The sequence below is a fragment of the Rhipicephalus sanguineus genome, chromosome 6 (assembly GCF_013339695.2).
Source record: "Rhipicephalus sanguineus isolate Rsan-2018 chromosome 6, BIME_Rsan_1.4, whole genome shotgun sequence".
Lineage (NCBI taxonomy): Eukaryota > Metazoa > Arthropoda > Arachnida > Ixodida > Ixodidae > Rhipicephalus > Rhipicephalus sanguineus.
Genome location: NC_051181.1, coordinates 32,105,281 through 32,125,188, shown reverse-complemented (window position 1 = coordinate 32,125,188; position 19,908 = coordinate 32,105,281). Strand labels below are relative to the sequence as shown.

Sequence of the window (19,908 nt, the reverse complement as noted above, 5' to 3'; positions counted from 1 at the left end):
GTGGCCTTGCCGTTTAACGTAGCGCGCTGTGGAGCGAGGGGGCGCCCGTTCGAATCCGTGCTGCGGAAAGTATTTTTGTGAATTATTTTTTGCGGCTTTTGTATATATATATATATATATATATATATATATATATATATATATATATATATATATATATATAAGGGGTATGACGGCGACGGCAAAAACTAGCTCAGCGTGTCCATATAACTGCTATCGCAATCATGCACGGATAACATACATGAATGCATAAGTCCAAACAGGGCAAATGTGTAAGAGAATATGAAGGCTTGAAGAGATGAGAATTCTCCAACAGGGGGTTTCGCTGGAGCCAACGTTTCGACAAGTGCTCTCGTGTTTTTCAAGGCAGCAACAGCTCACCTTAGCGCGTGTATCTATCTGCTTCGCATACTCTCCCCTAAGCACAAGGACGGAGGAAAAGAGGGCAGTTGTGAAACCGGGGGGGGGGGGGGGGGGGGGGATGAAAAAGCAGGGGTAGATGTTGGGTAAGCTGGCGTATCTAATACATAATTCACAGAAAGACAACCAAGACGATCACTGCAGCAACCTTCAGTTCTCGCGTTTATTGAATTTTGATCCACCTGACGCACTAATTATCATCTCTATTAACATGCAATTCTCTCACTACATTGTCTCCTTTCCCTCTCAAGTATTCAGTATCTCAGCCTATGTTACGCCTGTGTTTAGGATTTTTGTGGATAACAAACATATGAACTTGCATCACCTTTGCAAACGTGACATTGTGCAGGAACACCTCTTCCTCTCTGATTTATGCTAAGAACAATTATGGAAGGAATGTAGTAACCGGCGCAAATAAAGAGTAAGGGGACCTCAAATTATAAGTAGTGTGACGTGCGTATTATTTTTGATCTGGTAAGGAACATTTTTGTCATTTTCAGGATCATCAGGAAGCAACAAGAGATGTCAATTCCATGGAATGCGTGGATCTTGCTGGTGTTCACAGCACCCTTCACAGATTCGATGTCTAGGCTAGAGCGACCTAGAATAGGGGGAGTGTCCAAAGCGCCGGCTCCCGCGTGGGCCTTTTGCCGTGAACTCCCGCGCCGCGCCGCTGCTGCGCCGGACCCGTGGGCTTTCCGCGCTCGGGAAGCGCGCGGAAAGCGAGGGACGTCTGCTACGCGCTGTAGTTTTTTGCGCTGAGTTTCCACACAGGGCACTTGAAGTCTAGTTAACTTTAGTAATGTGGTGCGGAATGGAGCTTACCCATCTTTAAGCGTTGTGTTAATGCTGGGGCAACAACAGAATGCAAAAAATAATGTGTCAAGCGGCATCAGCGTGGCCTAGTTCAGTCACAGAGTTCGAGAGCGTTGGTGCGTGCGTAAAAACGCGCGAAACGGACACGCACAAGCAAAGAACGAAAAAAAAAACATATGAGATGGTCACTTGCGCGCAGTGACCGCTTCACACTACGAGCTTTTTACTCATGGTCGCCACTGGTTTGGTAGCCATATGCACATCCATAGGCGTGCGCACAGGGGGGGCAGGGGGGGGGCGGCCGCCCCCCCCTAATCACCTAAAAGGGGGGGGGGCGAAATCTGCCCCGTACATTGACCGTTCTAGTAGCCTAAGAGGGGGGGGGCGCAAAATCGGCCGCATACATTGACTTAGTAGGGTGGGGGGGGGGGGCGCTGCGACGAACCTTTACCCCTCCTAATGCGGAACCCTGCGCACGCCTATGTGCACACCGCTTTATTCGACAATTCATTAGCCTCCACTAGCTCTTTATTATGGATGGAGCACACCGGGAAGACGCAAGGGAAACAAAAAAAGAAAGAAAAAAGGGAGTAGAGACAGCCATACGACGGCAATGCTGTTGGCTTATTTTTGCTTCTGAGGTAGCGTACAACAAGGCTCACCGTGCGCAAACATTTGAAAGAAAAGCAATGCCAGGGAAACCAACCTTATTCCACAAGCTCTTGCTTAAAAGGTTGTGGGGATTGAGGCTTGCCCGTCGCCATTGCGCGGGTTTTTCGCCTATTTCTGCCATCCTCATGTCCGATCATGTCGCTCCCCTCCTCCGCCGTCCTACGGCGCTGGGCGAGCGGGGGTGACGTTAAACCCCCTCACCCCGGCGCCGGATCGCGACGGTGGCGCCACGTTCGGGTCTCGCGTGCTCGCGTCTCGCGAGACGTTGCGCGCGGCGGGGGAGTCAGACACTCTCTGGACCTCGTAGGGTAAGCACGCATTTTTTCTTTCCTGTCCGTCGGCTCCTTTGTTTGGGCTCGCTCGGACGGAGTTCGCCAACGGTGCCTTGCGCCAGCGGCGAGCGCTTACCTTACGTTGTCCTTTTCCGAACGCTAGGCTGAAGAGCGGTGCGGTGCATTCGCGCGTGGTCTTACTACGCCGAAACCGTATCTATCGAAGCCAACGCGAGCGGAGTTTGCCCTTGCTCGAGCGATCGGGCCCTGTTTTGGTCGCTGATCGTGAGAGCTCGCAGCATAGTCGCGAGGGAACGTTTCTCTCAGCGGCGTGTCCCCGTGAGCCCTTTTGCCCGCGGAGACGTGCTAGCGGCACCCTTTGTGTTGTACTTTCGCCCGTGGCGTGGTTAAGCCTGTTTTGCTTCTCCCGCCGCCTTTGGGAGCGGGCGTTGTACTGCGTTTTGTGGAGTTGCCGCAGGCAATAAAGTGTTGCGGATTTCGAGAGCAGTACTGTGTACTTGCCGCGCTACGCTCGGCGCCTTGTTTGCGTTTGAACGTACGTGTGCAGCGGCGCGCTAGTTCACGCGAGGCGACGGCAGACGCGGCCCTGTGGCTCGCTAAGTCCGAACCCACGCTAGTGGCCGTACTCCTGTGAGGTACGTGGTCACTACAAGGTGTAATATAGAAAATGCTTTACAAATATCCAGATATCATGAAACAAAGTTACAAATGCCCCCATTCTTGCTGTACAAGATGCCTGAACGAAAATACGGCAAGAAATTGACAAACAAAAGTGTAATATCTCAATCACTTATGTACCTAGCCTGAAAAAATGTCGCATGTTGCATAGGATCGCTGAACATCAGTATGAAACGTTCGCTCGAGATGCGTGCATTGCTTCAAGCCTTCACCATACCAAATGAAAACAGTTTCAAACAACTCATTCTCAACTTCAGATGTTTTCGCGGTTCTCGGAGGTTAGCGTTCGCCAGGTTCACAGACTTTACAAAAAGATGTGGACGAGTAGTTACATAAAATACTATTGTTTCCGCGGCAGTTGAGTGCGCGCCAACACGGCACTCGACCGCAATTTAACGCTTTTTCTTGATGACCTCAATATAGCGTCCACTACAATTTCGTGCTGAATCTCCGGAGTACTTAAATAGAGAGTCTGGTCATCTCGTGAATAACTATAAAGAGATGACCAGACGGGTAAAGCAAGTCTCTTTTGTCCCGCAGACGCGTGCAATCAGCTGCTCTGAACTGAGAATCATGTTTGTTTTCGGGCGATCGCTCGTAACATGAAGTGAGGCATACACGATGTTGCACTGTTATCGTTTCATTTAATTTGATTTGTCTTGTTTTTTTAAACTAGAGCCTTAGATGCCTCATGAAACACGAAAATTGACCGTCGGCGTCCCGCGTAGCCAACACGAGTGATGCACAAAATCATCACGCGATGACGTCGACAGAACTTGTGACGTCACTATGAAGTCATATGATGACGCCATCACATGACATGGTCGCTTTGCATTGCCTCCGTGATCGGGGGCCGATCACGGAGGCAATGTAAAAGCAGGTGAGGTGCAGAAAGCTCGCAATGCCTTCGATCCTGTCGGCAGTCCGAAACCACGTCATGTGCAGAAAACTTTCGGAGAGGGGCGAGGGAGGATCAATGCATCGACTGACGAAAAAGATGGCTTTCGTTTTCGAGTCATCTCAGGCGAATGCATAAGGGACCATGTTTTTTTTTTCATGTAATTTTTTTCGCATACATTTTACCTACGCGGTTAGTTCCTCAAGAAGTATGGGGAAATCTTACGTGTTGACATCGATATTGGTGACCACCACGTTTTTTATAACCTGACGGAAACAAATCGTCAGAATTATTTCTGGCTACAGAAAGCGGGTTTGCGCGCCACACACCATATTATTATTGGTAGTCGTTACGCAAATGGCAAGCATGTCAGGTTAGTGATGCCATGACCTATCGGTCGTGTTGGGCGTACGTATGCATTCGTGCCCCTCCGTGCCAATTTTCGTGTATACCACGTGAACGAGACGCGAGTAATTTTTTTTACTTTTGGTACCGCGGCCACGCCGACTGACACATTCGGCTTCGCATGAAACGGCTTGAAACAGCAGAGCGCCGGAGGCAGCCTTATAAAATGAATCGAATGCACGAAATAAGAGATAGGATATGAAGGGTGCAAACGAATTAGCATGCATGACTACGTGCACTATGTGCTACGTTCTCCTGGTTATCTCCAGTTGATTCTCTCCTGCAGCAAGTTTACGTTCGTCATTCCACACGAAAGTAAGTTAAGCGCCTTTTCTCACGATGAAGTTCGCGCAGGATGCGTTCCTCAAACAGCCGCGGAAGTGTGGACCAATGCGGTGACAAACCAGCTGCAAGGATATATACAAAAACCCCTTTTCACAACACATAAACGTGTTCTCTGTGTGATGAGTCGCTGCAGTATTATGTTGCAGTGACGCAGTATTAAATCTTGCCCAAATTTCCACAATTTTAGCTAATAGCGGCCAAAATATCACGCGCGTAGCAGACGCTCGCCGCTTTGACGCGGCTTCCGCCAAGGAGAAAGCCCACGGGTCCGGCACGGCAGCGCCGCGGCGCGGAAGTTCACCGCAAAAGGCCCTCGCTCCTCCCATGTATTCGCGCGGCGCTTTGGACACTCCCCCTATTCTAGGTCACTCTATCTAGCCTCTCGAAACGCATTTCCTTCCATTGGTTCCTTTGAAGCTTTCTTGCTGAAAAAGGTTTCGATAAATTGGTACTGCAGGAAAGTGTGCCGTGTCGCCAAACTCCTCCAGAACCACACTTGATTGGGGCATCAGGGATGGAGCTTTTCAAGGTTGAATCATTGACATGGCTCAACAATCTGTTCTCTACCTTTGTTGTTCGTGTGTGATATAATCATCATGGTGTGTGAGTATTCTACTTAGAATGCCATTGTTAGCGTTTGTGTAATCAGTTGCCAGTGCAGTGACGTTACCTTTTCTTTAGCGCCTAGCAACTGTTGTGCTGGAAACGCGAAATAAGGGACGCCGGAAACATTGACATGTGATCTAGCGGCGTACGTTTGTTGTGAATAGAGCCTTTGGTTTCTTAAAACAAGTAGTTTGCTCTAGTTTTGCTCGATGTATATTGGGTGTCCTCGGTCTCAGAGGAGAAGTTATGCCACCTGTAGCCTTTTGTACGAACTAGCTGTTCAAGAGATCTTTTAAAAATGAAAAAAAAAGTCAGAAGTGATGTTTTCGTTAGCCTATTGTCGCTACTGTGTGAAAACCTCGTGTGAAATTAAATGTAAACGAGGTTATTAACGGACTAAAATAACTTACTGATATTTCAATCCCATTTCCTAAACTTCTCCTTCCAGAACTGGGTAAGTTATTGCTTATACTTTCTTATGCTCATAGCAGTTCTCGCCGCTACGCGGTCACTAATGATGGCACACCTTGTTTCCAGACACTCTAAGCAAAAGAAATAGAGAGTATTGATATTCATTGATTATTTAGAAAGAAATATGTCCTTTAAATGTTTTGTTTGCCGTAGACTGACGACTGAAATCCATGGATAGCATCAGGCGCATAAATATGTTTGTTTAGGTGGTTCCTCCATCTCTTACAACACATTACCTAATTAAAATAAAAGCACAGCCCAGAAAAGACAGAATAGCATAGACAAGAAGACGGGACGAGCGCTCACTACCAACTGGTTTATTAAGAAAAAAAAATGTAAATTTACAGTCAGTACGTCACAAGCGCGCGTTCGCACACATCAAAAAGCGAATCCATCCAAAGATCTGTTATAGATTACGGCAAATCAGCTGAAATTCACTCTCCTGCGAACACACTGACTTCTGACTGACACAATCTGTGCCCTCTGAGCATTTAAGTCAGCGCTGTGTAGATATGCGAGAGGCAAACTTTTAAATTAGGAGATTGTGCGAGTGAAGAAGCAATATTTGACAATTCGTTTGGTGCTAAGTTAAGGGTTCTGCATGACGATATCTTGTTAGTGGTGACTTTAGAGGGTATTCTATATGGTTTAGGCCGAAGAGGCAATTTGTTATTCTGAGTTGAAAAAGGAGTTTTAGCCTTTGAATTTCCCGACGCAGTTGCAATATTTGCATATTGTGATCATTAATTTGGTTAGTTGAAGAGTCAGTTCTGCTATACTTAAAAAAAAGTCACAGTTTCGCCGCAAGGCCGAAGCAATGAATGCGATAGCAAGAAACTAATGCTATGTGAAGTGAGGCTCGCCAATGGATACTCTCAGTTTGAACAGCGCTCCTTTTGCAAAGGCGGCCGAAGCAGCGAATGAAACTAGCGTGCTTCAAGTGTCGAGCTGTGACACTTGATAGTTCGCGCTCGTCTTCTGTTTGTTCGTTCAGCGGCGTCCCTTGAGCTCGAGTGGCTTTCGTACGCTCCGTAACATGAGCGCGGACATCACGGTGAAAGCGTGAAACATCCTTCTTCCCCTCAGCACAAGAAAACCGCGCCAGCAGACAGCGGAAGGGCAAGGTTCTACCTGCGCAAGTATAAGAAGAAGAGAGCGAGCTCGCCGACTACTTTTAAATGCGCCTGTCGCGCTCCTAACGCCATCTCGCTGGTAATGAAGAAACGCTTATAAGCGCAGCCGTCTCTGAGTCCGTCCAGCGGTAAAGGATGTGTATATAACGCTCGCCGTTACCGACGTGGAGTATCTGCGTTTCGTGGCGTAGTGGCTAGCGCCTCTCGCTGCGGAGGAAGAGGTCCCTGGTTCGATTCCGCGCTTCAGATGCATTTTTCTGAATGATTTTTCTTTGGGGCTTTTATATATATATACATACTTATACATATACGGTGCATGACGGCGGCGACGGCGACGGCAAAATCCAGCCGAAACTGTCCATATAATTGCTATCGCAATAAAACGAAGCGGACGGCCTTACGTTGCATTCTTTCTAGTGCGGCTATATTACGTTTAGTTTAGGGATCCCAGAATACACATGCACACTGTAGTCCCGGTTGTATAATCGAGGTGCATGCTAGTAAATGCAGGTAAACTGATGAGTTGAAGGTTGTGAATTAGTTTCAGATGATGAATCAAGTGAAATCCTTACTTAAAATCTGGAGAGTCGACGGTGACCTGGTCTGATTTATTTAGAACATGAGCAATACTATGAATTAGAGGTAAGTTGGGTGGCTGTCGAGAAGCCTTTACGGAAGCCATGCCGGTTATTTGAAAGAACGTCATTATCGGTAAGGAACTTGGTTATGTAATCACATAAGGTGTGTTCCAGAATTTTGCACAATGAGGACGTTATATCAGGTCGTAATTCGTTAAAACAAGTGCGCCGCCTGTTTTTCTTGTAGCGATAATTCACGTGCCGGTCGCCAGTCGACCGAAAGAACAGGAAGAGGCAGTGACACACGAAATATTTTAACATGGGATTTGGAGAGCTGTTCAGCATTTCAGCGAAGGAGCACAGGGATGTTATCAGGACTAAGTGAAGCCTTTTATTTAGGATTAAGCAACATAGAAAATACGCCTGCTGGTTTCATTATGTCGGGGACGTTTTCTTGAGACTGCGAATATAAATAGAAGGATTAGATGAGAAATAAATGATTTGAAAACATTTGTTTAAATAATGGAAAACATCGCGTTGATTTTCTACAAATGAACCTTGGTGATGTATATGGTGGGTTGACTTTTTCTTTTGACACATAAACGCCCGAAATTTATGGGGGCATTGTTGCAGTAAATTGTGCAGCGTATAATCAAAATAGTATTTCTTAGATTGACTAAGGAAATGAGTAAGCTTAAACTGGAGGGTATACTGATATATAGATCTCAGCACGTGTTGAACATCGGGGCCGCGCGTTTCAGCTTCGCTGGTTAACAATCTGTACGAAGTGCTTGGGCGGTGAGCTTTTTTAATTTGTTTGGGCTGTAACTAGCATATGTAATGCGGTTCCGTACGAAGGGTTGGCAGCCAAAAAAGCGCATTTCGTTAACTTTTGGCTGGCTGCCCGGATATCTCGTTTCGTTCTCACAACGATCTCCGGATGACCTCGTTTGAATGCTCGGTTCGGCCTGTGGCCCAAGGCCATTGCGCCGACAACGGGAGCTAACGGCATTTCATACTTAAAAGTTTCCTGTCCTTTAGAATTATTTAATTATTGCCGTTATGGGCGAAAATTAGGCTGCCAATTACACTCTCAAATATATGATACTGCAGGGAGCGTCTTAAGGGGAGATGCTACTCGAAGGCACTTTTTTTTAATATTCACCCTAGAGCAATGAACTCGGGCTATTTGTAGAGATTTTGTGCTGATTTCAAATATGTAATTAGTTTTCTCGCAAGTTGCGTACTTTTTGTTCTGCACCATGACAAAAGTGTAAAACCTTAAACTTCTATACATTTGGACAATTGATGGCTCATATTGCTCCAACTGAACTGCAGAGTGCCGAAAACTCTCCAGAAAGTGAATATAAATTATTTACTAGACATGAAAAATTAAAAGATGACAAACTGCATATTACCCAGACCCCAGTAAATGTGTACTTGCGAATTTTCTAATATGCATACATAATATTGAGATTTCAAAGAATAACTGCACTCCTCACGCCTTAGAGAAAACTTGAGCAAAATTTCATGCAGATCCGAGCACCAGAAGTACCAAAAACAATAGGGGCACGCTGAAAAAGGGGCCGAAAAGTGTATTTTGAGAAAAATAAATCTTAAAGATAAAATTGAATGTTTATTTATGAAAGAGGTCATGGAATGCGATCAAATTTGCACACAAAAGAAGGAAATCGTCCTCCTAGTGGCCACTGTCACTAATACGAGCCCGCACTACAAGTTTCTCCCTCACGGCTCTTTCGAGCAGACTCCTCCACAAGAGATTCCTTCTTCAGCGCACGCCGATGAACCGTTGCTTCTCCTGTTATTTTGCCAGACATTTTTTTCTGGCGTGTGCTGTCCCGTGATGTGCCAAGCGCAACCAAGTCATGAGGTGGGAGCACGCCCAGCTATTCCAGGACACGTTCAAAGCGGGAGTGCCTTCTATTAAACCACAGAACAGACATGGCAGTGGCCATCTCCACAGCATATATCGAGGCAAATCGTGTTTTCGGACAGAGGAGCCAAAAATTACTGTTTAGCGACTCCGCTGCATTCTCAGTTTTGCCCTGAACACAGCGGGCAAGCAGCTTCTCGTCCGTGAGCTTTTTGTAGATGGGGAGTATTGCATTTCCCTGTGCCTTGGTGAGCAGGGGTTGTGTGTGCCGGTATAGGTTTGCCCAAGGCTTCGGCATACCTGTGTTTGCACCAGGATCCTGGTCCATCTGGGCATGATTAGTGGATGCTCGCACCGTCTGACGAGCAAGAATGAAAGTAGGAGGCCCAAATCGCCTGGTGCATGTCTTTAATGCTGCCCCTATTGCTTGTTATGGCAACTTGATAATATGTCTGCAGCTTCTGAATCGCAGGCTCTTTCAGCTTCTCTCCTCTTGGCAGTGGCTCCTTTAGTTTGCGAAGAGCAGTCCCGAGGCACTTTGCTACATGGTTCCTGCAGTCCTCCTTTTCAATGTTTACAGCGTCACCATAGACATTCGCTTGAACAACTACCGTGTACGCTTTTGAATCGCCGTCGCTGAGGAACTTATTGAACCGCAGTGGTGTGTCATAAGTCTGGCTCCATTGCCAAATACTCACGGCAGCTTCTGTTTCCCTAGCATAGACCGAACAGTCAACATTTCGCTCACAGTCAGGGCCATGAAACGCTTGCCAAATTTCTTCCTCTTCATCTGGCAGAGCCTTGTGCCGACTGCAGGCTAGGCAGAAGTTCTACAGGGCTTCGAAGTCCAAACAAAGTACAGTGTCGAGGGACACAACTGAACAAATGCCATTGTGGCTTTTGTGACCGCGTTTCTGTCACGTACGATCGTACATTACGGCAATGTCGTGCCTACCAACTTCACCCGTTGCGAGTTCCCAAGACTTCGCAAGATTTGCAGAGATGGCATCCATTGCCGCATCACGCACTTTCCGGCTAATGGCTCTGAAGGACTTGTGGTGCACCGGCTTTCGCAAGCCAAGAATTCCCGCAAATAGGACCAGCTGCTCGTAGCCCATCCTGACAGAGCGCGCCGCTACAACAGCTTTGACGTTGACAGCGTAGCTATCGCACGAGCTCCCGCTGTCTCAGGTTCTGCTTGCGAATGGTCCGTCAGCCGCCGCGCTCACGCTGGCCTCCCCGCTCGAAGAAACTTGTCGCGATGTATGCGTCGCCGAAAGAATACTTTCGGGGCACTCACTGTTCGCGCAGTGTAGCTTCACAAACGACGCAAGTCATTTCCGTTTGTCAGCTGGTTCCCGGACGCGTAGTCCCGAACAGCGACACGCTGGACAATCTGCACCGCTCACGAGAATGTTCAATGCTGTTGTGTCAGCAATCACTCGTCATCCCGTGATCTTTCTTCGTCGTCGAAGAGTCCGATCTTTTTTTGGGAGGCACTGACGTACTCGAACGCCGCGGCAACCTCATCGGATGCATCGACATCGCTGTCGCTAATCCTCGCGGCAGCATACGCACTTGCCGTCGGTCGATTGTTTGGCTTCGATTTGCGCCAGCGTCCTTCGAAATTCGTTCGCTGAGCGATACTTCACTGGCCGGTGAGAGCGCTTGCTATGGCTTTCTTCGTCCATAATGAAAATAGACACGAGAAAACCGTTTTTCAGCTGCGCAGCTCGATGAGACACGGACCCTGCAAGTAGGCTTCGCAACGCATAAGGAGTGCAACCGCCAATGGCGCTCCCCGATCCATGCCACGTGATTTACCGAAGCTAGTCGCAGTGCTCGGAAAGCGCGGCAAAAGCGCGCTTCTTTGTATTATTTCTTGCGCTTCGGCAGCCCTGGAAGGCGCGCGGATCTGCGGCGTGACGGGGGTAAGCGTGCGTTCGAAAACGCGCGCGCGTGCCCAGTCACGTGACCACAAGAGAAGAATCAAAAGTCCCTCTAAAAAATAGAGGGACCTTAGAATCAATAGCGCGCAAGCGCTCCTGGCGGGCGCCGCTCACTCCTTCCTCTCTTTTTTCTCACTCGCGTGCGCTGCGGCGCCAGCAATTCATAATACGCGCCCGGAAAACGGCGGTTATTTGAAGGGTGAGGCTTTGGTGATCTCATTATGCGAATCACAATGGCGAGCGGCTGCGCGTTATCGGTCGCGAGGCGCTAGAAGACGGCTCACTTGCGATCTTTTAGCAGCCATGTTGTGCTCTTTAGACGCAATTTTAACGCATTTCCAGTTGACTCTCGACTTTGATTTTTATTTTCGGAACAGTAGAGATACTAATCTTAACAGAACAGGTGAAAACAAAAAAGGGATATTTTTTGAAAAAACTCGCGTTTTTCCACCGTTAAATCTCTGCTTCTTGCTAAGGAAGGAACAACGCTTTCTTGGGGGGAACCATTGGGGGCACCACTGGCATCCGCTACATTGTCTGGCGATGCGCTTTGGAATAAAGCAATTAATCAATTCTGCTCTGATCTAAACAATTTTTCAAAAGTTCTACAAAAGTTACAAACACAATACAACTACTTCACATCGCAGAATACTTAGTAACCGTGTGAAAGAAAACATTGACCTCGATGACCGAGTAGTTTCGATGACGAAGGGGTGCAAAGATTGAAAAATGAGTGAAATGCATCAATGCGTCATGCACAGGCACGTGCAGATTGGTGACGCTTTCCAAAGGAAAGTTCATGCTTTTACTCATGCGGAAGCGTATACAAAGGAGAAACAAATTTATTTACTCCATCTTGAGGGAAAGCGGATGTGAGAGGAAGGCGAGGGTCGTACTCGCTGTAGGCCTCCACCTCAGCCCACCTCAGGATAGCCTCCTGACGTGCGGGGATTTAGCTGCGCATGGCAGCCTCCCTCGGCTCCTGACTACTTGAATTTGTTTGTGAAAGTTCCATCGGGCCGATATGGCCCATGCGCTTTGGGGACGCAAAAGAAACGAGGCAGATAGGCCAAGAGGAAGGAGAAATGCAACAGCAGGACCCTCAGAAGCGGGGCGCCTCGCTGAGCGATGGCAAGCCGCCCTCCTCAGCGAGGCCTCCGAAAGGAGTGGGCCGTCCAGCGGGCCAAGGCCGTCGCCGAGGACCTCGGAAGATGTTCCTCGAACGGTGGATCCCTGGTAGCCTAGCTTCGCGGACAAGCAACAACCGTTGGACAAATAAAGTTTATTCGACTCGACTCAATCGGAGTGATTTATGCTTTCAGCGAGAAAAAAATACGTTGAGCGTCCGCCTATTGTGTTCATTATTGGCTTACCTGTATGTCGGAAATATGTGACGAAGTACGACAGATGTTAGCAATTTTATGTCTCATGGCTTTGTTTTCTACTTCACAATATGTAACTGAGATTAGTCGATTACGCGTTATCTTTTTTTTCGCCTCACTTAATGAAGCAAGTCCATTATATTTATTGATTATTTTTTATCTGTAACACTATCTATTGTATTCTTACGCGAGTGGCTGTACAAAAATGTCAATTCGCCCTTCTAATCCACTCCTGTTAAATCCTTGATTGTATTGACAGTATCGAGAAATAAATAGGATCAATTAAATAACAGTATATTTCTAAACAAGCCATCTTTCTTTTTCTCTGAAATTTCGTCTCCGGCACGGCGGAAAGCCGATGAATGCGTGTCAGAACGCGAAAAGACACAATGGCGCATACCATCTTACCACCCGCGTGGCCGCCGCTTCTTTCCGCCGCCCCAAGGAAGTGCGTGGTGCATGAAGCGGACTTATGGGCCGGCGCCCAGGGACGCGGTGTACGCTCAACATAACATTTTTCTCTCGCATAAAACGAGAGTTGCTCGGCTTAAGCTTTCACAAACAAATCTCCTTCCAAATGAGTAGGAGCATTCGTTTTACCGAAACGTATCATCAACCTGCACATGCCCGAATATGAGGGATTTCACACCTTTTTTAATGTTTGCTCCCTTCCTCTTCGAAACTACTGGGCCATCAGCTTCAGTACTTTTTTGACACAATTACTGCCAATTATCCAGCCATATGATACAGTTGTGGTTGTAAATGTTGTACAATATAAAAAGAAAAGATTTGACGAATTGTTTTAATACAATGCACATCGCGAGCCAAATTAGCGGACGCCAAAGGGAGGGAATGAGAAAGCACCTTTCTCATCCTAGCTACCAGCAGAGATTTAAGACGACACTTGCAGTGTTTATCGCGAGAGTGATTTTCGGAAAGCTAGGTTTCGCTCACTACAGCGTCAATGAAATTACTGCAAAGGACAGAACATATTTTTTTCTTGCAAAAATACTCCGCGATGAAACTATAAGGGTTGCCCTTAATTTTTTAGACACAGCATCGGAGAGAGTCGAGCGCAATGTCTGGAACGTTTGGCATGGAATGACCCACTTATTGACGGGGTTATTGCCTAGCAGCAAATTGTTGATGTACTTGCATACTGCAGTTCATTTTTTTCGAAAAGTGCATTGTACCTACCTTCCGGAGTCCGTACCTGCCTTACGGAAAACTAATTACTGTGGTCTTCCAACCAAAGTAGTTAGGATGCGTGCATTGTAGATGCTCTTGTCTGAATGCACAACTCCTTGCTGCTGAGATCGCATAATTTTTCTGCCCCTCATTTGAAATAATTTCAATTTAAGAACTACATTTCGTCCCTGCGAACGCACACGGCAGCAAAATTACGAGGCTGGGCCAGAAGCAATCGATAGCCCGCAGATTTCCTCAGATATTAGAAAACAGCTTGCATACCAGCGGCAATTATTAAAAATTACACCATTTCCCGCTAAAGGGGACCATGAGGCGATGCGAAGCCGGAGCACTTGCACGATCGCGTTCCGTTGGCGTTCTTTGGGCATGCTACCGACCTCGCGTCGTGGAACGCGAAGAGCAACGCTACGCGCGTCTTGTCTCCCCTCTAGCCTTGCCGTTAATTCTCACAGGGCGAGCGGCGAACGCAGTCGGCAGGCGTGCGAGAGGGGGGCAGCGTAGGAGAGGAGAGAGAGGGGGAGGGGACGCGCATGCGCTGGTGCTCATCGCGTCGTTGCGCAGGAGCGAATTTCGGCATGTCTAGCCCGCGTTTCAGAGGAAGAGAGGAAAGGGGGAGGGGAGAGGGGGAGGGCATGCGCATGCGCAGTAAGGGTGGTCACGCCGCACACCACCACCACCACCACCGGATTGAACTCCGCCATAAGATACTTCGCATCTAATATCGTTGCTCTACATACTCGGGAAGAGAGGAGGGAGGCATCGAGTATTGACGTCTGATAATGTTTTAGCTAATTGCATGCGCCAGTTTTACTAAATTGTTCACAAGTTACAATTCGTATACAAAAGGTAATAAAAAAAAAACACGTTCACTTTGGGAGTGATACTCCTCCTTATTATTGTGGGGATCGTTATTACTTACTGAGCTGTAAACGTGGTTTTTGTTTTGAGATGATAGGCATCCTCATGTGCACATACGAATGCTATCACTGCTTTGTGTGATGCCTAAGACATGTTATGCCATATGGAGTCAGTATGGAACAAACCGACACTAAATGCTACAATGCCATGAAGTAGACCCTTCCTGTGTATTTTACATACCTCTGCATTTACTAAATAATAATTTGACTTCTTATGCCCTTTTGTGTGTAAACTTCACATAACAGTGACTACTGCAACAACGACAACAACTTCGACAACAACGACGGCAACAACTTTGACAACCACGTCCACAATGGCGAGCACAACAACGACAACTACAACAACGACAGGTTAATTATCCTGCTAACCTTCAATTTAGGATACACTGGAGCTTCCAGTTATTCTGATTCTCGCCAATTGCAGCTAATTGCTGAAATAATAAATGAAAGAAAAAATACACAAAGCAAAGTTGGATGCAAATTAGGATCTGCCAGTGCAGACGTACGACAAGCACTCTTAAAAAAGAAAAAAAAAGGAACAGTTGGGCAACTGTGTATGAGACACTAAACGTCCTGAAAAATTGTTTGTAATGACTTAGTGTATTCAGCTGTGTTACAGCGGCGCTTGAATAAATATTTTCGCCACTTATTCCTTCGAACCACATTAACGTCAGCGGCAATTTCATCGCTATTTAAGACGAAAAAAAATCTAGGCATGACGTACTGTGCAGTTTACTGCAGCCGTTTTTCGAAAAAAAAAGAAAAAAGAGGTATGAGCCATGTGTCTCTCTGCCAGCTGACGTAAGGTGTTCCGCAAATTTTCTTAGTTAAAATAGTGCGAGAAAAAGGTATTGTTTTAATAGGACATGTTAACTAGCGAAAAAAGACGTGGACGAGAAGAAGGAATACAGGACAACGCTCCACGTCTTTTTTCGCTAGTTAACATGTCCTATTATTCACGTTACCAACTAGCCCAACTTTCCGCCTTAAATGTATTGTTTTACTTCAGAGCATGGCTGTAATTCACAAAGAGGCAGATATTGTACAGCTGTACTGTTAATCCTCTTAGATGATGGGTAAAATCGACGCATGAGCATCATATGGGACACCAGCACCATATGAATGCTGATGTTCTTAACACACCGACATATGTGACTTCTTCATTGTTCAGACGAAGCTCGCTTTGTACGACATAAGAAGTTTTCAGCGGAAGAGAAGTGAAAAGCTCATTCCGTTCCAGTTAAGCCATTGGTCTGCCGCATAGCTGGTCCCCCCAGAGGTGCTCCAGACGCGTTGAGGAAACCGTTCATCGATCAGCGGCTGCCGTACGCAACAGCTTGTGACTATATTGTCCTTCAAGTGGAGCAGAACGACAAGCATTATTATGACTGTGAGTCAAAAACAGCCGTGCATTCTACAACTTTCTGAGACAGCGCTCACACGATTTGTTATGTAAGCATCTTACATGTATCCCGCAAGGTGGCGGACGGGTTCCGCCACCTTGCGGGATTCCGCAGAACTGATTTTCAATGTGTGTCCAGTTGCTTCGAGTTGTCGATGAATTCGCCCTCGCGCTGCCAATTGCTAGCTTCCTGGTTAGCTCAATTGGTAGAGCGACCGCCCCGGAAAGGCGTTGGTCCCGGTTTCGAACCCCGGACCAGGACGAATTTTTCGGCGACTTTCGGCAAAATTTTCGGACGAATTTTTCGGAGAGGTGGACAGACGAGCCGACGAACGCGTTCGTTGTTGACTCTTGCACAACTGCAACGCCAAAACTAAATTTCGACCTCTGGGTGGTATAGGGGCCCCTTAACAATTGAAGGCAAACGACATATCTTTCTTTGCAATCAGGCATGCAGCATAGAACTCAGTATTCGTTTCAATAAAGAAAACCACAAAACAAGCATCGAAACCGCATGCTGGATGATAAGGCGCCTGTGAACAATGGGAACACCCTCCCACGCGTTCCCGGTAAAGGTTAGGTTGCAGTTGCTTTGCACTTCATACGAGGACTTTGAATGACGTCAAACGGCCTTTTGTTCTCCCAGCGTGTGTTTCTCGCTTTCATCTATAAAAGCGAGACCCATCTATCAACTCATTCAGTTCATTCTAAGACTGCCATCGGTAGACCACGGGAATTAAAGACACCAGAAAAGCAGCGTGAATACAATGCTCGATGAAAGGAACAAATTGGACTTGCTGAAAATGGTCGCGGGACCAATCACCGTATACCACAGCTACCACAAAGCAATTATCACTACCATTACTCTTATGTTATAATAAAACATACCCCCCTCCCATCAGCATGTGTGGTGTTTGATACAGCTTCACAGGAAATTCACGTTCTCACGGTGGGATGGCGGCCATTTTTTTTTTGTCTTTCACAGATGACGACTACTCTTTCGTAAAACCACTGAGCCTTCAAACGCCAGTCCTATTTACAATCAATGAGAGAAGCGATTTTCAAGACATGGTGGCAAGCATATCGGCACCCGGCTTCAGAATCGCGGCGGAGCAGCTGTACAGTACGATGCGAGCCCGTGGCTTTGGTTTTATCCAGAAAGCATTTTTCAACTTCAAGAAGGAAAACCCGCTACCATCCATCGTCAGCGTCTTCAAGGTTTGAATTTTTCTTTTTTGAGTGGTTTTAGAAGAGCTTGGTCATGCCGCGTATAGGGAGACACTAAACATGTTCATTGCAAGATGGAGACTAGAGAGAGAGAGAGAAAAACTTTATTTGCAAGTGTGTTTGGACCCCCCGAGTCCCTGGACCACTGCGCGGTCCTACGCCACGTCTACACGGTCATGCCTCTCACCGCGATGACATCGGCAGCCCGAGTCACCGCAGCAAGTTGCAACGCCGGGTCCCCAGACGAGAGCAGGACCTCCCAGTCCTCCCAGCTGGAGATGGCAGGCTGTCCCTGCGGGGGAGGATCAGCAGGGCAGCCGAAAAGAATATGGGAAAGGGTGGCGTGAGGTTCGCCACACAGGGATGGATGGATGGATGGATGCTATGAGCGTCCCCTTTATAACGGGGCGGTGACAAGTGTGCCACCAGGCTCGAAAAAAAAAAAAAAAGAAAACCTTTACTCTCTTTTTCTTTTTTTTTAGCGTTGGCCTAGTGTCTTTACTTCAATTAAAACTATTTTACTCCAGAAGACAAAAAAAAAACCTTAAGTTTACTTCAATTAAAACTATTTTACTCCAGAAGACAAAAAAAAACCTTAAGAGTGCGGGTCTGGAGACGTCTCCATAGGATTTGTTGGGAGTGGGTAAGGGAGGGATTTGGGGGAGGGTATGTCCGACGGTTCAAACGGGGTATTTGCGTGAGCTCGGCAAGTGTGCGCCCGCTCCTTCGAGAAGCCCGAATCGCGGCTGTCCTGAGCCCGGCGTATTAATCCTCGGGCCAATTTATCGGCAGCCTCGTTTCCGGGGTTCCCTGAATGAGCCGGCACCCACTGGAGTTCTACCATGCGTGGTAAATTTTGCGTGGGGGTGTTCAGCAACTGCCAGGCGGGCGGGTGTATCCTGCCCCTGGCGTAGTTGTACAGAGCAGTTTTTGAGTCAGTGAAGATGTACTGTGCGTCTGATTGGGCAAGGGCTAGGGCGATGGCAGCCTCCTCTGCCTCCTCAGCTGTAGAGCCTGAAGGAAGGCGGTGAATCAGAGGATGAGGCAGAGTAGGGTTGTAGGCAACTGCTACAGCTTCTTGTGCTGTACAAGCAGCGTCTACCCAAATGGCATCCTGAGCTTGTCCATAACTCTGGTGAAGGGCATTTGCGCGAGCTACGCGGCGAGCGATGTGATGCTAGAAGCGATGCATTGTCGGTGAAGAAGGAATCTAGCTGGAGCGGGCGTTCCCGCATGATGCATGGAAAGCAAGTCCCCTTGTGAAGGCAATTGACTACTGTGACACTGCTTATTCCGCAAATTTTCATCCTTAGAAAAAGTAATGCTTGTAGAGAGCAAGATAGCGACGTGCGTGTCGAGTCAAGGCAAGACGTCACCTTCGGCTAACCTTCGCGTGCTCATGTCTTGGCGCATAGTAAATTAAATATCAAGTGACGGACAAACAACAGAGAAGTGACAGACAAATGACCGATACAGAAGTTTCTTAATATCTTAAAGTAATACGTAAATCGACCCATGCGGAACCGCATTTGGCACTAGAAGTCACTCCGAAAGTGAACAGCACTGATTTGAACCAGTGCACATGTTAAAATTAAAACATGCATACGTTATTAAATACCAAAATAAATGCACACCTCGATATTCTGGACCTCTACAATTTATCTGCAGGAATATCTCGTTGATCGATTCTTGAATTTGTATAGCGCAGCCATTCGCCGAGGCACCAAGAAGAGACGCACATACAGCAGAGAGAAGCTGTGTGTGTATCTCTGCTTTGTGTAACGTCGAACGTTCGAGCTATACGACTTTAAATATTTTATAAGAAGAACCCTAGTCTCAAACTTAAGCTCATAGAACAGCAGTCTTATTGCCAGCTTTAGGTATTATGACACTATTAATTTAAACTTAAATGCAAGATCTCCCTGGAGAGACAAATATGCGCAGCCGCGTGTGTTCGCCACTCAAAATTTATCGTCTTTTCTACAAAAATACGGTCATAATTGGCATGATTTCGTTGCAATAGTTGCCGGGCTGTTCAGCTGGTAAAACGAACATGTTTTTTGAAGATAATGGTTGAGCTTGTATTTCACAGTGCTGTTTTATCGATGAAAAAATTCAGGAGCCTTTCCTCTACGGGGAAAATGGAGGCAAGCGAAGCTTGGCGCGTGGGCGCCTGGCCTACTGCTTTTCTTTCTTTCTTCTTTCTTTCCTTCTTTCTTTCTTTCTTTCTTTCTTTCTTCTTTGCGTTCTTTCTTTCTTTTCTTTCTTTCTTTCTTTCTTTTCTTTCTTTAGTTTCCTTCTTTCTTTCCTTCTTTCTTTTATTGCGATAGCTGTTATTATGGATAATCTCGGCGAGTGTTTCGCCGTCGCCGTCACCGTCATGGCTCCGTATATGTATAGTGTATGTAGTTGTAGTGAAGAGGAATGCCCAGCGCTGCAGCCACATCGCCAGCCCTGCGCGAGGAACGAGCTGGAGCTGCCTTGGCTGTGTTTGCTGCAACGCTGCCCGCGCCTAGCTGTCTAGTTCTTCCAGCTACTGTTTCGACGCAACCACCGTTTTTAGCCCAGGTTTTTCATTACAGATGCCAATAAAATGGTGCCCCGCGGAATATT

The 19,908-nt window shown here is 47.0% G+C and overlaps 1 pseudogene; it reads right to left on the bottom strand.

Moving 5' to 3' along the window:
• Nucleotides 1-9,030: 9,030 nt before the first annotated feature.
• Nucleotides 9,031-10,327, bottom strand: LOC119397170 (uncharacterized; annotated as a pseudogene).
• Between the last annotated feature and the right edge of the window lie 9,581 nt (nt 10,328-19,908).